The sequence below is a fragment of the Gadus morhua genome, chromosome 1, assembly GCF_902167405.1.
Source record: "Gadus morhua chromosome 1, gadMor3.0, whole genome shotgun sequence".
In the NCBI taxonomy this organism is placed as follows: domain Eukaryota; kingdom Metazoa; phylum Chordata; class Actinopteri; order Gadiformes; family Gadidae; genus Gadus; species Gadus morhua.
In genome coordinates, this window is record NC_044048.1 from 21373690 (window position 1) to 21390707 (window position 17018).

General features: G+C 42.0%; 17 non-coding genes across 17 annotated transcripts; all 17 read left to right on the plus strand.

Annotated features, from left to right (window-relative positions):
• The first annotated feature begins 1586 nt into the window (after positions 1-1586).
• On the plus strand, positions 1587-1660 carry trnat-ugu (transfer RNA threonine (anticodon UGU)). The gene has a single exon. It is a non-coding gene; the product is annotated as a tRNA-Thr (tRNA).
• An 837-nt stretch (positions 1661-2497) lies between these two features.
• On the plus strand, positions 2498-2571 carry trnat-ugu (transfer RNA threonine (anticodon UGU)). Its single transcript has one exon. It is a non-coding gene; the product is annotated as a tRNA-Thr (tRNA).
• Positions 2572-3408: 837 nt separating this feature from the next.
• trnat-agu (transfer RNA threonine (anticodon AGU)) lies at positions 3409-3482 on the plus strand. The gene has a single exon. It is a non-coding gene; the product is annotated as a tRNA-Thr (tRNA).
• Positions 3483-4319: 837 nt separating this feature from the next.
• trnat-ugu (transfer RNA threonine (anticodon UGU)) lies at positions 4320-4393 on the plus strand. The gene has a single exon. It is a non-coding gene; the product is annotated as a tRNA-Thr (tRNA).
• An 837-nt stretch (positions 4394-5230) lies between these two features.
• On the plus strand, positions 5231-5304 carry trnat-agu (transfer RNA threonine (anticodon AGU)). The gene has a single exon. It is a non-coding gene; the product is annotated as a tRNA-Thr (tRNA).
• A 1450-nt stretch (positions 5305-6754) lies between these two features.
• Positions 6755-6828, plus strand: trnat-ugu (transfer RNA threonine (anticodon UGU)). The gene has a single exon. It is a non-coding gene; the product is annotated as a tRNA-Thr (tRNA).
• An 830-nt stretch (positions 6829-7658) lies between these two features.
• On the plus strand, positions 7659-7732 carry trnat-agu (transfer RNA threonine (anticodon AGU)). Its single transcript has one exon. It is a non-coding gene; the product is annotated as a tRNA-Thr (tRNA).
• Positions 7733-8576: 844 nt separating this feature from the next.
• trnat-ugu (transfer RNA threonine (anticodon UGU)) lies at positions 8577-8650 on the plus strand. The gene has a single exon. It is a non-coding gene; the product is annotated as a tRNA-Thr (tRNA).
• Positions 8651-9487: 837 nt separating this feature from the next.
• trnat-agu (transfer RNA threonine (anticodon AGU)) lies at positions 9488-9561 on the plus strand. Its single transcript has one exon. It is a non-coding gene; the product is annotated as a tRNA-Thr (tRNA).
• Positions 9562-10405: 844 nt separating this feature from the next.
• trnat-agu (transfer RNA threonine (anticodon AGU)) lies at positions 10406-10479 on the plus strand. Its single transcript has one exon. It is a non-coding gene; the product is annotated as a tRNA-Thr (tRNA).
• An 836-nt stretch (positions 10480-11315) lies between these two features.
• On the plus strand, positions 11316-11389 carry trnat-agu (transfer RNA threonine (anticodon AGU)). Its single transcript has one exon. It is a non-coding gene; the product is annotated as a tRNA-Thr (tRNA).
• An 844-nt stretch (positions 11390-12233) lies between these two features.
• trnat-ugu (transfer RNA threonine (anticodon UGU)) lies at positions 12234-12307 on the plus strand. Its single transcript has one exon. It is a non-coding gene; the product is annotated as a tRNA-Thr (tRNA).
• Positions 12308-13144: 837 nt separating this feature from the next.
• On the plus strand, positions 13145-13218 carry trnat-agu (transfer RNA threonine (anticodon AGU)). The gene has a single exon. It is a non-coding gene; the product is annotated as a tRNA-Thr (tRNA).
• Positions 13219-14055: 837 nt separating this feature from the next.
• On the plus strand, positions 14056-14129 carry trnat-agu (transfer RNA threonine (anticodon AGU)). Its single transcript has one exon. It is a non-coding gene; the product is annotated as a tRNA-Thr (tRNA).
• An 844-nt stretch (positions 14130-14973) lies between these two features.
• Positions 14974-15047, plus strand: trnat-ugu (transfer RNA threonine (anticodon UGU)). Its single transcript has one exon. It is a non-coding gene; the product is annotated as a tRNA-Thr (tRNA).
• Positions 15048-15884: 837 nt separating this feature from the next.
• trnat-agu (transfer RNA threonine (anticodon AGU)) lies at positions 15885-15958 on the plus strand. Its single transcript has one exon. It is a non-coding gene; the product is annotated as a tRNA-Thr (tRNA).
• An 837-nt stretch (positions 15959-16795) lies between these two features.
• On the plus strand, positions 16796-16869 carry trnat-agu (transfer RNA threonine (anticodon AGU)). The gene has a single exon. It is a non-coding gene; the product is annotated as a tRNA-Thr (tRNA).
• The last annotated feature ends 149 nt before the right edge of the window (positions 16870-17018 follow it).

A 17018-nucleotide genomic window follows, 5' to 3' on the forward strand; every position in this document is an offset into this window, starting at 1 on the left:
CATACAAAAGTGTGATGAAATTATTAGCAAGGCCCTCCAACACTGGAGTTTGCACTAATAAATCAAATATACTTGCCATTAAACATGGGGCACTGTGGCTTTGTTGGTTAGAGCGCCTGGGTTCGAATCCCAGCAGAGCCTTTAGAGGAGATGCAGCACACAGAAAAGGTAAAGGGGTTCACCGTGATTCCTGACTGGCGACCATCAAACATCTCACCTTGATTGATCACATTTGCATTTGCGTCCAACTTGAAATGAGGGGTGGCCAATTGGTGTTTAGGTTTAAGGGTTGGATTTTAGTTCAGGGTTTCCTAATTTCTAAGGATTTAGGGTTTGGTTTCTGGTTCTTAGGGTTGGTTTTACTGTTTGAGTTTCCAATTGTATTATGTTTTGGTTTTGGCTTTTGGTAAGGGTGTTGCTTTAGGCACAGGGTTTTCTATTTGTGCTTGGTTTTTGGTTCTAGGGTTTGGTTTTAGGGTTAGCGTTTCCTATTTTGATTCGGTTTGAGGGTTTGCTGTTTTTGCTTTAGGATAGTTTTCTCTAAAGGTAAAGCTCTGAAAAAGAATGGAAGTTTACGTTACGTCACGCTACGTTATCAATACATACAAAAGTGTGATGAAATTATTAGCAAGGCCCTCCAACACTGGAGTTTGCACTAATAAATCAAATATACTTGCCATTAAACATGGGGCACTGTGGCTTTGTTGGTTAGAGCGCCTGGGTTCGAATCCCAGCAGAGCCTTTAGAGGAGATGCAGCACACAGAAAAGGTAAAGGGGTTCACCGTGATTCCTGACTGGCGACCATCAAACATCTCACCTTGATTGATCACATTTGCATTTGCGTCCAACTTGAAATGAGGGGTGGCCAATTGGTGTTAAGGGTTTAGGTTTAAGGGTTGGATTTTAGTTCAGGGTTTCCTAATTTCTAAGGTTTTAGGGTTTGGTTTCTGGTTCTTAGGGTTGGTTTTACTGTTTGAGTTTCCAATCGTATTATGTTTTGGTTTTGGCTTTTGGTAAGGGTGTTGCTTTTGGGACGGGGTTTTCTATTTTTGCTTGGTTTTTGGTTCTAGGGTTTGGTTTTAGGGTTAGCGTTTCCTATTTTGATTCGGTTTGAGGGTTTGCTGTTTTACATTTTTGGATAGTTTTCCCCAAAGGTAAAGCTCTGAAAAAGAATGGAAGTTTACGTTACGTCACGCTACGTTATCAATACATACAACAGTGTGATAGCATTATTAGCAAGGCCCTCCAACACTGGATGCGTTTCCTCTGGCAAAGAAAGGTTTATATCATCATGATGATTCATCATCCATCACAAATTGCTGGATTTTGAAATGGTATCAACTTCCCTCCAGGTGGTAGAATGGGGCCCTTTAACAGTTAGCCGTTATCGTTGAGCTAAGCTATATTTCCCCAGCAACAGCAGCAGTGGGGCTAGCACAAATGTAGCTAACTATGCTCAAATTGGCAATTGTATTGGTTCCAGAACATCTTCCTGATCCTACAATGGACTCACCAGTTGGGTTGAGCCGCGCCTGGTCAGTGTATTTTGCACAAATAAATCAAATATAATTGTCATTAAACATGGGGCACTGTGGTTTAGTTGGTTAAGGCTCCTGTCTTGTAAACAGGAGATCCTGGGTTCGAATCCCAGCAGAGCCTTTAGAGGAGATGTAGCACACAGAAAAGGTAAAGGGGTTCACCGTGATTCCTGACTGGCGACCATCAAACATCTCACCTTGATTGATCACATTTGCATGTGCGTCCAATTCGAAATGAGGGGTGGCCAATTGGGGTTTAGGTTTAAGGGTTGGATTTTAGTTCAGGGTTTCCTAATTTCTAAGGTTTTAGGGTTTGGTTTCTGGTTCTTAGGGTTGGTTTTACTGTTTGAGTTTCCAATTGTATTATGTTTTGGTTTTGGCTTTTGGTAAGGGTGTTGCTTTAGGGACGGGGTTTTCTATTTTTGCTTGGTTTTTGGTTCTAGGGTTTGGCTTTAGGGTTAGCGTTTCCTATTTTGATTCGGTTTGAGGGTTTGCTGTTTTACATTTTTGGATAGTTTTCCCCAAAGGTAAAGCTCTGAAAAAGAATGGAAGTTTACGTTACGTCACGCTACGTTATCAATACATACAACAGTGTGATAGCATTATTAGCAAGGCCCTCCAACACTGGATGCGTTTCCTCTGGCAAAGAAAGGTTTATATCATCATGATGATCCATCATCCATCACAAATGGCTGGATTTTGAAATGGTATCAACTTCCCTCCAGGTGGTAGAATGGGGCCCTTTAACAGTTAGCCGTTATCGTTGAGCTAAGCTATATTTCCCCAACAACAGCAGCAGTGGGTCTAGCACAAATGTAGCTAACTATGCTCAAATTGGCAATTGTATTGGTTCCAAAACATCTTCCTGATCCTACAATGGACTCACCAGTTGGGTTGAGCCACGCCTGGTCAGTGTGTTTTGCACTAATAAATTAAATATAATTGTTATTAAACATGGGGCACTGTGGCTTAGATGGTTAAAGCGCCTGTCTTGTAAACAGGAGATCCTGGGTTCGAATCCCAGCAGAGCCTTTAGAGGAGATGCAGCACACAGAAAAGGTAAAGGGGTTCACCGTGATTCCTGACTGGCGACCATAAAACATCTCACCTTGATAGATCACATTTGCATGTGCGTCCAATTCGAAATGATGGGTGGCCAATTGGGGTTTAGGTTTAAGGGTTGGATTTTAGTTCAGGGTTTCCTAATTTCTAAGGTTTTAGGGTTTGGTTTCTGGTTCTTAGGGTTGGTTTTACTGTTTGAGTTTCCAATTGTATTATGTTTTGGTTTTGGCTTTTGGTAAGGGTGTTGCTTTAGGGACGGGGTTTTCTATTTTTGCTTGGTTTTTGGTTCTAGGGTTTGGCTTTAGGGTTAGCGTTTCCTATTTTGATTCGGTTTGAGGGTTTGCTGTTTTACATTTTTGGATACTTTTCCCCAAAGGTAAAGCTCTGAAAAAGAATGTAAGTTTACGTTACGTCACGCTACGTTATCAATACATACAACAGTGTGATAGCATTATTAGCAAGGCCCTCCAACACTGGATGCGTTTCCTCTGGCAAAGAAAGGTTTATATCATCATGATGATCCATCATCCATCACAAATGGCTGGATTTTGAAATGGTATCAACTTCCCTCCAGGTGGTAGAATGGGGCCCTTTAACAGTTAGCCGTTATCGTTGAGCTAAGCTATATTTCCCCAGCAACAGCAGCAGTGGGGCTAGCACAAATGTAGCTAACTATGCTCAAATTGGCAATTGTATTGGTTCCAAAACATCTTCCTGATCCTACAATGGACTCACCAGTTGGGTTGAGCCACGCCTGGTCAGTGTGTTTTGCAATAATAAATGAAATATAATTGTCATTAAACATGGGGCACTGTGGCTTAGATGGTTAAAGCGCCTGTCTAGTAAACAGGAGATCCTGGGTTAGAATCCCAGCAGAGCCTTTAGAGGAGATGCAGCACACAGAAAAGGTAAAGGGGTTCACCGTGATTCCTGACTGGCGACCATAAAACATCTCACCTTGATTGATCACATTTGCATGTGCGTCCAATTCGAAATGAGGGGTGGCCAATTGGGGTTTAGGTTTAAGGGTTGGATTTTAGTTCAGGGTTTCCTAATTTCTAAGGTTTTAGGGTTTGGTTTCTGGTTCTTAGGGTTGGTTTTACTGTTTGAGTTTCCAATTGTATTATGTTTTGGTTTTGGCTTTTGGTAAGGGTGTTGCTTTAGGGACGGGGTTTTCTATTTTTGCTTGGTTTTTGGTTCTAGGGTTTGGCTTTAGGGTTAGCGTTTCCTATTTTGATTCGGTTTGAGGGTTTGCTGTTTTACATTTTTGGATAGTTTTCCCCAAAGGTAAAGCTCTGAAAAAGAATGGAAGTTTACGTTACGTCACGCTACGTTATCAATACATACAACAGTGTGATAGCATTATTAGCAAGGCCCTCCAACACTGGATGCGTTTCCTCTGGCAAAGAAAGGTTTATATCATCATGATGATCCATCATCCATCACAAATGGCTGGATTTTGAAATGGTATCAACTTCCCTCCAGGTGGTAGAATGGGGCCCTTTAACAGTTAGCCGTTATCGTTGAGCTAAGCTATATTTCCCCAACAACAGCAGCAGTGGGTCTAGCACAAATGTAGCTAACTATGCTCAAATTGGCAATTGTATTGGTTCCAAAACATCTTCCTGATCCTACAATGGACTCACCAGTTGGGTTGAGCCACGCCTGGTCAGTGTGTTTTGCACTAATAAATTAAATATAATTGTTATTAAACATGGGGCACTGTGGCTTAGATGGTTAAAGCGCCTGTCTTGTAAACAGGAGATCCTGGGTTCGAATCCCAGCAGAGCCTTTAGAGGAGATGCAGCACACAGAAAAGGTAAAGGGGTTCACCGTGATTCCTGACTGGCGACCATAAAACATCTCACCTTGATTGATCACATTTGCATGTGCGTCCAATTCGAAATGATGGGTGGCCAATTGGGGTTTAGGTTTAAGGGTTGGATTTTAGTTCAGGGTTTCCTAATTTCTAAGGTTTTAGGGTTTGGTTTCTGGTTCTTAGGGTTGGTTTTACTGTTTGAGTTTCCAATTGTATTATGTTTTGGTTTTGGCTTTTGGTAAGGGTGTTGCTTTAGGGACGGGGTTTTCTATTTTTGCTTGGTTTTTGGTTCTAGGGTTTGGCTTTAGGGTTAGCGTTTCCTATTTTGATTCGGTTTGAGGGTTTGCTGTTTTACATTTTTGGATAGTTTTCCCCAAAGGTAAAGCTCTGAAAAAGAATGTAAGTTTACGTTACGTCACGCTACGTTATCAATACATACAACAGTGTGATAGCATTATTAGCAAGGCCCTCCAACACTGGATGCGTTTCCTCTGGCAAAGAAAGGTTTATATCATCATGATGATCCATCATCCATCACAAATGGCTGGATTTTGAAATGGTATCAACTTCCCTCCAGGTGGTAGAATGGGGCCCTTTAACAGTTAGCCGTTATCGTTGAGCTAAGCTATATTTCCCCAGCAACAGCAGCATTGGGGCTAGCACAAATGTAGCTTACTATGCTCAAATTGGCAATTGTATTGGTTCCAAAACATCTTCTTGATCCTACAATGGACTCACCAGTTGGGTTGAGCCACGCCTGGTCAGTGTGTTTTGCACTAATAAATCAAATATAATTGTCATTAAATATGGGGCACTGTGGCTTAGATGGTTAAAGCGCCTGTCTAGTAAACAGGAGATCCTGGGTTCGAATCCCAGCAGAGCCTTTAGAGGAGATGCAGCACACAGAAAAGGTAAAGGGGTTCACCGTGATTCCTGACTGGCGACCATCAAACATCTCACCTTGATTGATCACATTTGCATGTGCGTCCAATTCGAAATGAGGGGCGGCCAATTGGTGTTAAGGGTTTAGGTTTAAGGGTTGGATTTTAGTTCAGGGTTTCCTAATTTCTAAGGTTTTAGGGTTTGGTTTCTGGTTCTTAGGGTTGGTTTAACTGTTAGTTTCCAATTGTATTATGTTTTGGTTTTAGTTTTGGTAAGGGTGGTGCTTTAGGCACAGGGTTTTCTATTTGTGCTTGGTTTTTGGTCTCTAGGGTTTTGTTTTAGGGTTAGCGTTTCCTATTTTGATTCGGTTTGAGGGTTTGCTGTTTTTGCTTTAGGATAGTTTTCTCTAAATGTAAAGCTCTGAAAAAGAATGGAAGTTTACGTTACGTCACGCTACGTTATCAATACATACAAAAGTGTGATGAAATTATTAGCAAGGCCCTCCAACACTGGAGTTTGCACTAATAAATCAAATATACTTGCCATTAAACATGGGGCACTGTGGCTTTGTTGGTTAAAGCGCCTGGGTTCGAATCCCAGCAGAGCCTTTAGAGGAGATGCAGCACACAGAAAAGGTAAAGGGGTTCACCGTGATTCCTGACTGGCGACCATCAAACATCTCCCCTTGATTGATCACACTTGCATGTGCGTCCAACTTGAAATGAGGGGTGGCCAATTGGTGTTAAGGGTTTAGGTTTAAGGGTTGGATTTTAGTTCAGGGTTTCCCAATTTCTAAGGTTTTAGGGTTTGGTTTCTGGTTCTTAGGGTTGGTTTTACTGTTTGAGTTTCCAATTGTATTATGTTTTGGTTTTGGCTTTTGGTAAGGGTGTTGCTTTAGGGACGGGGTTTTATATTTTTGCTTGGTTTTTGGTTCTAGGGTTTGGTTTTAGGGTTAGCGTTTCCTATTTTGATTCGGTTTGAGGGTTTGCTGTTTTACATTTTTGGATAGTTTTCCCCAAAGGTAAAGCTCTGAAAAAGAATGGAAGTTTACGTTACGTCACGCTACGTTATCAATACATACAACAGTGTGATAGCATTATTAGCAAGGCCCTCCAACACTGGATGCGTTTCCTCTGGCAAAGAAAGGTTTATATCATCATGATGATTCATCATCCATCACAAATGGCTGGATTTTGAAATGGTATCAACTTCCCTCCAGGTGGTAGAATGGGGCCCTTTAACAGTTAGCCGTTATCGTTGAGCTAAGCTATATTTCCCCAGCAACAGCAGCAGTGGGGCTAGCACAAATGTAGCTAACTATGCTCAAATTGGCAATTGTATTGGTTCCAGAACTTCTTCCTGATCCTACAATGGACTCACCAGTTGGGTTGAGCCACGCCTGGTCAGTGTATTTTGCACAAATAAATCAAATATAATTGTCATTAAACATGGGGCACTGTGGTTTAGTTGGTTAAGGCGCCTGTCTTGTAAACAGGAGATCCTGGGTTCGAATCCCAGCAGAGCCTTTAGAGGAGATGCAGCACACAGAAAAGCCAAAGGGGTTCACCGTGATTCCTGACTGGCAAACATCTCACCTTGATTGATCACATTTGCATGTGTGTCGATTTCGAAATGAGGGGTGGCCAATTGGGGTTTAGGTTTAAGGGTTGTATTTTAGTTCAGGGTTTCCTAATTTTTAAGGTTTTAGGGTTTGGTTTCTGGTTCTTAGGGTTGGTTTTACTGTTTGAGTTTCCAATCGTATTATGTTTTGGTTTTGGCTTTTGGTAAGGGTGTTGCTTTAGGGACGGGGTTTTCTATTTTTGCTTGGTTTTTGGTTCTAGGGTTTGGGCTTAGGGTTAGCGTTTCCTATTTTGATTCGGTTTGAGGGTTTGCTGTTTTACATTTTTGGATAGTTTTCCCCAAAGGTAAAGCTCTGAAAAAGAATGGAAGTTTACGTTACGTCACGCTACGTTATCAATACATACAACAGTGTGATATCATTATTAGCAAGGCCCTCCAACACTGGATGCGTTTCCTCTGGCAAAGAAAGGTTTATATCATCATGATGATCCATCATCCATCACAAATGGCTTGATTTTGAAATGGTATCAACTTCCCTCCAGGTGGTAGAATGGGGCCCTTTAACAGTTAGCCGTTATCGTTGAGCTAAGCTATATTTCCCCAGCAACAGCAGCATTGGGGCTAGCACAAATGTAGCTAACTATGCTCAAATTGGCAGTTGTATTGGTTCCAAAACATCTTCTTGATCCTACAATGGACTCACCAGTTGGGTTGAGCCACGCCTGGTCAGTGTGTTTTGCACTAATAAATCAAATATAATTGTCATTAAACATGGGGCACTGTGGCTTAGATGGTTAAAGCGCCTGTCTAGTAAACAGGAGATCCTGGGTTCGAATCCCAGCAGAGCCTTTAGAGGAGATGCAGCACACAGAAAAGGTAAAGGGGTTCACCGTGATTCCTGACTGGCGACCATCAAACATCTCACCTTGATTGATCACACTTGCATGTGCGTCCAACTTGAAATGAGGGGTGGCCAATTGGTGTTAAGGGTTTAGGTTTAAGGGTTGGATTTTAGTTCAGGGTTTCCCAATTTCTAAGGTTTTAGGGTTTGGTTTCTGGTTCTTAGGGTTGGTTTTACTGTTTGAGTTTCCAATTGTATTATGTTTTGGTTTTGGCTTTTGGTAAGGGTGTTGCTTTAGGGACGGGGTTTTCTATTTTTGCTTGGTTTTTGGTTCTAGGGTTTGGTTTTAGGGTTAGCGTTTCCTATTTTGATTCGGTTTGAGGGTTTGCTGTTTTACATTTTTGGATAGTTTTCCCCAAAGGTAAAGCTCTGAAAAAGAATGGAAGTTTACGTTACGTCACGCTACGTTATCAATACATACAACAGTGTGATAGCATTATTAGCAAGGCCCTCCAACACTGGATGCGTTTCCTCTGGCAAAGAAAGGTTTATATCATCATGATGATTCATCATCCATCACAAATGGCTGGATTTTGAAATGGTATCAACTTCCCTCCAGGTGGTAGAATGGGGCCCTTTAACAGTTAGCCGTTATCGTTGAGCTAAGCTATATTTCCCCAGCAACAGCAGCAGTGGGGCTAGCACAAATGTAGCTAACTATGCTCAAATTGGCAATTGTATTGGTTCCAGAACATCTTCCTGATCCTACAATGGACTCACCAGTTGGGTTGAGCCACGCCTGGTCAGTGTATTCTGCACAAATAAATCAAATATAATTGTCAGTAAACATGGGGCACTGTGGTTTAGTTGGTTAAGGCTCCTGTCTTGTAAACAGGAGATCCTGGGTTCGAATCCCAGCAGAGCCTTTAGAGGAGATGCAGCACACAGAAAAGGTAAAGGGGTTCACCGTGATTCCTGACTGGCGACCATCAAACATCTCACCTTGATTGATCACATTTGCATGTGCGTCCAATTCGAAATGAGGGGTGGCCATTTGGGGTTTAGGTTTAAGGGTTGGATTTTAGTTCAGGGTTTCCTAATTTCTAAGGTTTTAGGGTTTGGTTTCTGGTTCTTAGGGTTGGTTTTACTGTTTGAGTTTCCAATTGTATTATGTTTTGGTTTTGGCTTTTGGTAAGGGTGTTGCTTTAGGGACGGGGTTTTCTATTTTTGCTTGGTTTTTGGTTCTAGGGTTTGGGCTTAGGGTTAGCGTTTCCTATTTTGATTCGGTTTGAGGGTTTGCTGTTTTACATTTTTGGATAGTTTTCCCCAAAGGTAAAGCTCTGAAAAAGAATGGAAGTTTACGTCACGTCACGCTACGTTATCAATACATACAACAGTGTGATAGCATTATTAGCAAGGCCCTCCAACACTGGATGCGTTTCCTCTGGCAAAGAAAGGTTTATATCATCATGATGATCCATCATCCATCACAAATGGCTTGATTTTGAAATGGTATCAACTTCCCTCCAGGTGGTAGAATGGGGCCCTTTAACAGTTAGCCGTTATCGTTGAGCTAAGCTATATTTCCCCAGCAACAGCAGCAGTGGGGCTAGCACAAATGTAGCTAACTATGCTCAAATTGGCAATTGTATTGGTTCCAGAACATCTTCCTGATCCTACAATGGACTCACCAGTTGGGTTGAGCCACGCCTGGTCAGTGTGTTTTGCAATAATAAATGAAATATAATTGTCATTAAACATGGGGCACTGTGGCTTAGATGGTTAAAGCGCCTGTCTAGTAAACAGGAGATCCTGGGTTCGAATCCCAGCAGAGCCTTTTGAGGAGATGCAGCACACAGAAAAGGTAAAGGGGTTCACCGTGATTCCTGACTGGCGACCATCAAACATCTCACCTTCATTGATCACATTTGCATGTGCGTCCAACTTGAAATGAGGGGTGGCCAATTGGTGTTAAGGGTTTAGGTTTAAGGGTTGGATTTTAGTTCAGGGTTTCCTAATTTCTAAGGTTTTAGGGTTTGGTTTCTGGTTCTTAGGGTTGGTTTTACTGTTTGAGTTTCCAATTGTATTATGTTTTGGTTTTGGCTTTTGGTAAGGGTGTTGCTTTAGGGACGGGGTTTTCTATTTTTGCTTGGTTTTTGGTTCTAGGGTTTGGCTTTAGGGTTAGCGTTTCCTATTTTGATTCGGTTTGAGGGTTTGCTGTTTTACATTTTTGGATAGTTTTCCCCAAAGGTAAAGCTCTGAAAAAGAATGGAAGTTTACGTTACGTCACGCTACGTTATCAATACATACAACAGTGTGATAGCATTATTAGCAAGGCCCTCCAACACTGGATGCGTTTCCTCTGGCAAAGAAAGGTTTATATCATCATGATGATCCATCATCCATCACAAATGGCTGGATTTTGAAATGGTATCAACTTCCCTCCAGGTGGTAGAATGGGGCCCTTTAACAGTTAGCCGTTATCGTTGAGCTAAGCTATATTTCCCCAGCAACAGCAGCAGTGGGGCTAGCACAAATGTAGCTAACTATGCTCAAATTGGCAATTGTATTGGTTCCAGAACATCTTCCTGATCCTACAATGGACTCACCAGTTGGGTTGAGCCACGCCTGGTCAGTGTGTTTTGCAATAATAAATGAAATATAATTGTCATTAAACATGGGGCACTGTGGCTTAGATGGTTAAAGCGCCTGTCTAGTAAACAGGAGATCCTGGGTTCGAATCCCAGCAGAGCCTTTAGAGGAGATGCAGCACACAGAAAGGTAAAGGGGTTCACCGTGATTCCTGACTGGCGACCATCAAACATCTCACCTTCATTGATCACATTTGCATGTGCGTCCAACTTGAAATGAGGGGTGGCCAATTGGTGTTTAGGTTTAAGGGTTGGATTTTAGTTCAGGGTTTCCTAATTTCTAAGGTTTTAGGGTTTGGTTTCTGGTTCTTAGGGTTGGTTTTACTGTTTGAGTTTCCAATTGTATTATGTTTTGGTTTTGGCTTTTGGTAAGGGTGTTGCTTTAGGGACGGGGTTTTCTATTTTTGCTTGGTTTTTGGTTCTAGGGTTTGGCTTTAGGGTTAGCGTTTCCTATTTTGATTCGGTTTGAGGGTTTGCTGTTTTACATTTTTGGATAGTTTTCCCCAAAGGTAAAGCTCTGAAAAAGAATGGAAGTTTACGTTACGTCACGCTACGTTATCAATACATACAACAGTGTGATAGCATTATTAGCAAGGCCCTCCAACACTGGATGCGTTTCCTCTGGCAAAGAAAGGTTTATATCATCATGATGATCCATCATCCATCACAAATGGCTGGATTTTGAAATGGTATCAACTTCCCTCCAGGTGGTAGAATGGGGCCCTTTAACAGTTAGCCGTTATCGTTGAGCTAAGCTATATTTCCCCAGCAACAGCAGCAGTGGGGCTAGCACAAATGTAGCTAACTATGCTCAAATTGGCAATTGTATTGGTTCCAAAACATCTTCCTGATCCTACAATGGACTCACCAGTTGGGTTGAGCCACGCCTGGTCAGTGTGTTTTGCAATAATAAATGAAATATAATTGTCATTAAACATGGGGCACTGTGGCTTAGATGGTTAAAGCGCCTGTCTAGTAAACAGGAGATCCTGGGTTCGAATCCCAGCAGAGCCTTTAGAGGAGATGCAGCACACAGAAAAGGTAAAGGGGTTCACTGTGATTCCTGACTGGCGACCATCAAACATCTCACCTTGATTGATCACATTTGCATGTGCGTCCAACTTGAAATGAGGGGTGGCCAATTGGTGTTAAGGGTTTAGGTTTAAGGGTTGGATTTTAGTTCAGGGTTTCCTAATTTCTAAGGTTTTAGGGTTTGGTTTCTGGTTCTTAGGGTTGGTTTTACTGTTTGAGTTTCCAATTGTATTATGTTTTGGTTTTGGCTTTTGGTAAGGGTGTTGCTTTAGGGACGGGGTTTTCTATTTTTGCTTGGTTTTTGGTTCTAGGGTTTGGCTTTAGGGTTAGCGTTTCCTATTTTGATTCGGTTTGAGGGTTTGCTGTTTTACATTTTTGGATAGTTTTCCCCAAAGGTAAAGCTCTGAAAAAGAATGGAAGTTTACGTTACGTCACGCTACGTTATCAATACATACAACAGTGTGATAGCATTATTAGCAAGGCCCTCCAACACTGGATGCGTTTCCTCTGGCAAAGAAAGGTTTATATCATCATGATGATCCATCATCCATCACAAATGGCTGGATTTTGAAATGGTATCAACTTCCCTCCAGGTGGTAGAATGGGGCCCTTTAACAGTTAGCCGTTATCGTTGAGCTAAGCTATATTTCCCCAGCAACAGCAGCAGTGGGGCTAGCACAAATGTAGCTAACTATGCTCAAATTGGCAATTGTATTGGTTCCAAAACATCTTCCTGATCCTACAATGGACTCACCAGTTGGGTTGAGCCACGCCTGGTCAGTGTGTTTTGCACTAATAAATTAAATATAATTGTTATTAAAAATGGGGCACTGTGGCTTAGATGGTTAAAGCGCCTGTCTTGTAAACAGGAGATCCTGGGTTCGAATCCCAGCAGAGCCTTTAGAGGAGATGCAGCACACAGAAAAGGTAAAGGGGTTCACCGTGATTCCTGACTGGCGACCATAAAACATCTCACCTTGATTGATCACATTTGCATGTGCGTCCAATTCGAAATGAGGGGTGGCCAATTGGGGTTTAGGTTTAAGGGTTGGATTTTAGTTCAGGGTTTCCTAATTTCTAAGGTTTTAGGGTTTGGTTTCTGGTTCTTAGGGTTGGTTTTACTGTTTGAGTTTCCAATTGTATTATGTTTTGGTTTTGGCTTTTGGTAAGGGTGTTGCTTTAGGGACGGGGTTTTCTATTTTTGCTTGGTTTTTGGTTCTAGGGTTTGGCTTTAGGGTTAGCGTTTCCTATTTTGATTCGGTTTGAGGGTTTGCTGTTTTACATTTTAGGATAGTTTTCCCCAAAGGTAAAGCTCTGAAAAAGAATGTAAGTTTACGTTACGTCACGCTACGTTATCAATACATACAACAGTGTGATAGCATTATTAGCAAGGCCCTCCAACACTGGATGCGTTTCCTCTGGCAAAGAAAGGTTTATATCATCATGATGATCCATCATCCATCACAAATGGCTGGATTTTGAAATGGTATCAACTTCCCTCCAGGTGGTAGAATGGGGCCCTTTAACAGTTAGCCGTTATCGTTGAGCTAAGCTATATTTCCCCAACAACAGCAGCAGTGGGGCTAGCACAAATGTAGCTAACTATGCTCAAATTGGCAATTGTATTGGTTCCAAAACATCTTCCTGATCCTACAATGGACTCACCAGTTGGGTTGAGCCACGCCTGGTCAGTGTGTTTTGCAATAATAAATGAAATATAATTGTCATTAAACATGGGGCACTGTGGCTTAGATGGTTAAAGTGCCTGTCTAGTAAACAGGAGATCCTGGGTTCGAATCCTAGCAGAGCCTTTAGAGGAGATGCAGCACACAGAAAAGGTAAAGGGGTTCACCGTGATTCCTGACTGGCGACCATCAAACATCTCACCTTGATTTATCACATTTGCATGTGCGTCCAACTTGAAATGAGGGGTGGCCAATTGGTGTTTAGGTTTAAGGGTTGGATTTTAGTTCAGGGTTTCCTAATTTCTAAGGTTTTAGGGTTTGGTTTCTGGTTCTTAGGGTTGGTTTTACTGTTTGAGTTTCCAATTGTATTATGTTTTGGTTTTGGCTTTTGGTAAGGGTGTTGCTTTAGGGACGGGGTTTTCTATTTTTGCTTGGTTTTTGGTTCTAGGGTTTGGCTTTAGGGTTAGCGTTTCCTATTTTGATTCGGTTTGAGGGTTTGCTGTTTTACATTTTTGGATAGTTTTCCCCAAAGGTAAAGCTCTGAAAAAGAATGGAAGTTTACGTTACGTCACGCTACGTTATCAATACATACAACAGTGTGATAGCATTATTAGCAAGGCCCTCCAACACTGGATGCGTTTCCTCTGGCAAAGAAAGGTTTATATCATCATGATGATCCATCATCCATCACAAATGGCTGGATTTTGAAATGGTATCAACTTCCCTCCAGGTGGTAGAATGGGGCCCTTTAACAGTTAGCCGTTATCGTTGAGCTAAGCTATATTTCCCCAACAACAGCAGCAGTGGGGCTAGCACAAATGTAGCTAACTATGCTCAAATTGGCAATTGTATTGGTTCCAAAACATCTTCCTGATCCTACAATGGACTCACCAGTTGGGTTGAGCCACGCCTGGTCAGTGTGTTTTGCAATAATAAATGAAATATAATTGTCATTAAACATGGGGCACTGTGGCTTAGATGGTTAAAGCGCCTGTCTAGTAAACAGGAGATCCTGGGTTCGAATCCCAGCAGAGCCTTTAGAGGAGATGCAGCACACAGAAAAGGTAAAGGGGTTCACCGTGATTCCTGACTGGCGACCATCAAACATCTCACCTTGATTGATCACATTTGCATGTGCGTCCAACTTGAAATGAGGGGTGGCCAATTGGTGTTAAGGGTTTAGGTTTAAGGGTTGGATTTTAGTTCAGGGTTTCCTAATTTCTAAGGTTTTAGGGTTTGGTTTCTGGTTCTTAGGGTTGGTTTTACTGTTTGAGTTTCCAATTGTATTATGTTTTGGTTTTGGCTTTTGGTAAGGGTGTTGCTTTAGGGACGGGGTTTTCTATTTTTGCTTGGTTTTTGGTTCTAGGGTTTGGCTTTAGGGTTAGCGTTTCCTATTTTGATTCGGTTTGAGGGTTTGCTGTTTTACATTTTTGGATAGTTTTCCCCAAAGGTAAAGCTCTGAAAAAGAATGGAAGTTTACGTTACGTCACGCTACGTTATCAATACATACAACAGTGTGATAGCATTATTAGCAAGGCCCTCCAACACTGGATGCGTTTCCTCTGGCAAAGAAAGGTTTATATCATCATGATGATCCATCATCCATCACAAATGGCTGGATTTTGAAATGGTATCAACTTCCCTCCAGGTGGTAGAATGGGGCCCTTTAACAGTTAGCCGTTATCGTTGAGCTAAGCTATATTTCCCCAACAACAGCAGCAGTGGGGCTAGCACAAATGTAGCTAACTATGCTCAAATTGGCAATTGTATTGGTTCCAAAACATCTTCCTGATCCTACAATGGACTCACCAGTTGGGTTGAGCCACGCCTGGTCAGTGTGTTTTGCACTAATAAATTAAATATAATTGTTATTAAACATGGGGAACTGTGGCTTAGATGGTTAAAGCGCCTGTCTTGTAAACAGGAGATCCTGGGTTCGAATCCCAGCAGAGCCTTTAGAGGAGATGCAGCACACAGAAAAGGTAAAGGGGTTCATCGTGATTCCTGACTGGCGACCATAAAACATCTCACCTTGATTGATCACATTTGCATGTGCGGCCAATTCGAAATGAGGGGTGGCCAATTGGGGTTTAGGTTTAAGGGTTGGATTTTAGTTCAGGGTTTCCTAATTTCTAAGGTTTTAGGGTTTGGTTTCTGGTTCTTAGGGTTGGTTTTACTGTTTGAGTTTCCAATTGTATTATGTTTTGGTTTTGGCTTTTGGTAAGGGTGTTGCTTTAGGGACGGGGTTTTCTATTTTTGCTTGGTTTTTGGTTCTAGGGTTTGGCTTTAGGGTTAGAGTTTCCTATTTTGATTCGGTTTGAGGGTTTGCTGTTTTACATTTTTGGATAGTTTTCCCCAAAGGTAAAGCTCTGAAAAAGAATGGAAGTTTACGTTACGTCACGCTACGTTATCAATACATACAACAGTGTGATAGCATTATTAGCAAGGCCCTCCAACACTGGATGCGTTTCCTCTGGCAAAGAAAGGTTTATATCATCATGATGATCCATCATCCATCACAAATGGCTGGATTTTGAAATGGTATCAACTTCCCTCCAGGTGGTAGAATGGGGCCCTTTAACAGTTAGCCGTTATCGTTGAGCTAAGCTATATTTCCCCAGCAACAGCAGCAGTGGGGCTAGCACGAATGTAGCTAACTATGCTCAAATTGGCAATTGTATTGGTTCCAAAACATCTTCCTGATCCTACAATGGACTCACCAGTTGGGTTGAGCCACGCCTGGTCAGTGTGTTTTGCAATAATAAATGAAATATAATTGTCATTAAACATGGGGCACTGTGGCTTAGATGGTTAAAGCGCCTGTCTAGTAAACAGGAGATCCTGGGTTCGAATCCCAGCAGAGCCTTTAGAGGAGATGCAGCACACAGAAAAGGTAAAGGGGTTCACCGTGATTCCTGACTGGCGACCATCAAACATCTCACCTTGATTGATCACATTTGCATGTGCGTCCAACTTGAAATGAGGGGTGGCCAATTGGTGTTAAGGGTTTAGGTTTAAGGGTTGGATTTTAGTTCAGGGTTTCCTAAGGTTTTAGGGTTTGGTTTCTGGTTCTTAGGGTTGGTTTTACTGTTTGAGTTTCCAATTGTATTATGTTTTGGTTTTGGCTTTTGGTAAGGGTGTTGCTTTAGGGACGGGGTTTTCTATTTTTGCTTGGTTTTTGGTTCTAGGGTTTGGCTTTAGGGTTAGCGTTTCCTATTTTGATTCGGTTTGAGGGTTTGCTGTTTTACATTTTTGGATAGTTTTCCCCAAAGGTAAAGCTCTGAAAAAGAATGGAAGTTTACGTTACGTCACGCTACGTTATCAATACATACAACAGTGTGATAGCATTATTAGCAAGGCCCTCCAACACTGGATGCGTTTCCTCTGGCAAAGAAAGGTTTATATCATCATGATGATCCATCATCCATCACAAATGGCTGGATTTTGAAATGGTATCAACTTCCCTCCAGGTGGTAGAATGGGGCCCTTTAACAGTTAGCCGTTATCGTTGAGCTAAGCTATATTTCCCCAGCAACAGCAGCAGTGGGGCTAGCACAAATGTAGCTAACTATGCTCAAATTGGCAATTGTATTGGTTCCAAAACATCTTCCTGATCCTACAATGGACTCACCAGTTGGGTTGAGCCACGCCTGGTCAGTGTGTTTTGCACTAATAAATTAAATATAATTGTCATTAAACATGGGGCACTGTGACTTAGATGGTTAAAGCGCCTGTCTAGTAAACAGGAGATCCTGGGTTCGAATCCCAGCAGAGCCTTTAGAGGAGATGCAGCACACAGAAAAGGTAAAGGGGTTCACCATGATTCCTGACTGGCGACCATCAAACATCTCACCTTGAGTGATCACATTTGCATGTGCGTCCAACTTGAAATGAGGGGTGGCCAGAGCTATAGAGAGAGAGAGTTG